This window comes from Vulpes vulpes, chromosome 6 (genome assembly GCF_048418805.1).
Source record: "Vulpes vulpes isolate BD-2025 chromosome 6, VulVul3, whole genome shotgun sequence".
NCBI lineage: Eukaryota > Metazoa > Chordata > Mammalia > Carnivora > Canidae > Vulpes > Vulpes vulpes.
The window spans coordinates 130,108,298-130,110,819 of record NC_132785.1 but is presented as its reverse complement, the minus strand read 5'-3'; positions in this window follow the sequence as shown (position 1 = coordinate 130,110,819).

Below are 2,522 nucleotides of genomic sequence, written 5' to 3'. Positions count from 1 at the left end.
CTCCACCTCCCTCCATGGTGGGAACTCAGATTAGAGGTACAAGGGCTCCCTTAATTTTACAAAGGGCAACTACCGCAAGGCACCCCAGATCTCTGGCTTCCCACTGTCATCCGGAACCAGGGGCGTGACTGCTCTCACAGCACTGATGGCCTGGCCAATGTCACAAGATGAGGAGCAAAGAGACGGTAAGAGCTGGACAGAGGACACAGACTTATTTATGGAGACATAAATTTATGTAGACATAGCTTTCTACATAGAGACATTTCCCAAGAAACTTTATAATTAGAACTAATAAGGTTTGATCTAAGGGGATATAAAAATCTACAGCACTGCTACCCGATCGCCAACACTAATTGGAAAATGAAATAGAAAAAAATGTACCTCTCACAAGAATGACAGAGCTCTACTTAGCAGTAAATAAAGACATGTGGCGTCTCAAGTGAGAAAATATTAAAATTTTATTGGGGGATATAGATGGAAATTTAACTATTGGAGAGATAGACCATGACTATGAAGACTCAATTTTAAAGGTTCATTTTTCCTGTTAAAAACCTATACTTTAGGGGCACCTGGGTGGCTTACTGGTTGAGGGTCTGCCTTATGCTCAGGTTGTGATCCCCAGGTCCTGGGATCGGGTCCCACATTGGGCTCCCTGCATGGAGCCTGCTTCTCCCTCTGCCTGTCTCTGCCTCTCTCTGTGTGTCTCTCATGACTAAATACATAAAATCGTTTTTAGAAAACCCTATACTTTAAACACAGTTTTGCTTATAATCCTAACAGGGTTCCTTGGGGTCCCCGATCAGCTTCACGTGGATATTGAAAAACCAGAAAGACTCAAGTTTGAAGGCAGAGCGCAAAGCAGAGGAACTAGTTCCACCAAATACTGAGACTCCGTCTGGAGCCATGATGCATGTGAGAAAGTCCTGCATGTGAAACGCAGAAACTTTGAAGCATTTAGAAAGAAATGGCTTTATGGTGTCAGAGCACAGAAAAAAATTCTTGAGCAAAACATGCAATCACCGCCGAGGTGTGATACGTTTGGCTATCTCTGTTGTACACGCCGACCCACACACAGCAGAAGGTGCCCCAGATAAAGTTAAACAACAAGCCCCAGATCAAGAGGAAATATCTTCCATAAACATAACAATGACGTTATGCAGCATATATAAAGAGCTTATATTAATCAATAAGATGATACAAAAGAGGAACAAAGAAGAAGAAACAAAACAAAACAAAACAAAAAAACCAAAAAGAGGAACCAACCAAATATAGGCCAAGGATAGGAACACACCATTAGCAGAAGTGGAAGCCAAATATCCCAAACCCATGGAAAGGCACCGTCTCCCTGGGGTCAGGGACATGCAAATCTAAGCAAGGATTTTACCGTGATCACACGAACAAGGTTAAGGACCTAACGGTAGCAATGTGTGCAACGGGCAGGTGACTCTCAGAGAGTCTGAGGGAGGGCGGGCTGGTTCCACCCTCTGAAAAGCAATTCGACTGCTAGTGAAGCTGGAGCTGGCGGGTCCCTCCACCTGCCACCCCGTCTCCCCCGTCTCCCCCGTCTCCCCCGTCTCTGGAGACACTGCTGCATTTTGCATGAGAAATGGGAGCAGTGGCCGGTCCCAGGTGGGGACAGACTCTGTGACGCCGGTTCACATAGTGGTTAACACAGGCACCAGCAGCCGTGGGGCCCGACCTGGGCCAGTGGGGGGGGGGGGGGGACGCGGCACGGGGCCACAGAGCGCGTGATGCTGTTTGTGAGAAGGCGCAAAGAATGAATCTTTGCTTAAACGGTGCGGAGAGGAGAGGGACAGGGGCATGTTGCGGAATGTGACGCCCGCCAGGTCCGCGCGTGGGCACGCGACGTCCTGGGTCATCTGGCCTGAAGGTTCCAGCCGCCCCATAAAGAACATCCACGGGACAAAGAATGTGGATCCTAGGAACAAAAAAAAAAAAAAAAAAAAAAAAAAAAGGAAAAGAAAAAAGAAAAAAGCTACGGACAATTAGGAGACAACAAAAGGCCCTAAGAAGGCAGAACCAGAAGGGCGGACGGCGAGCCGCGGGCTCGGGAGCTGAGAGGGGAAGACGCCGTCTGAGACGCGCGGACCGGGCCGCTGAATGCCTCAAGGACGCTTATTCAGTCAACAAATAATAATTGAACACCTGCGAGAGCCGCCCCGGGACTGAGAGAGGCCCTTCCCCAAGGAGCGGGGGGGTGGGGGGGACGACCCGCTGGCAGAGAGCGGGTGAGGAAGAGACGCTGGGAGGGGGGCTGCGGGTGGGGGAGACGCTGGGGCGGCTTTGCGAGGGGCCCCCGGGGACCTGGAGGTGGCTGAGCCTGTGTTCAAGGGCACAAATGCAATGGCTGGGTGCAGGAGCGCGAGGTGTGCAGGTGCCTAGGGGGACCGGGGTTGGGGACAGCGGGGCAGCCAGGGCGTGGTCCGGAGGCCGTGTCCTCCTGCAAGGTGTGGACCAGAGATCTCTGTCTCCTCCCCGCCAAGCCAGTCTCTGCTTCCTTG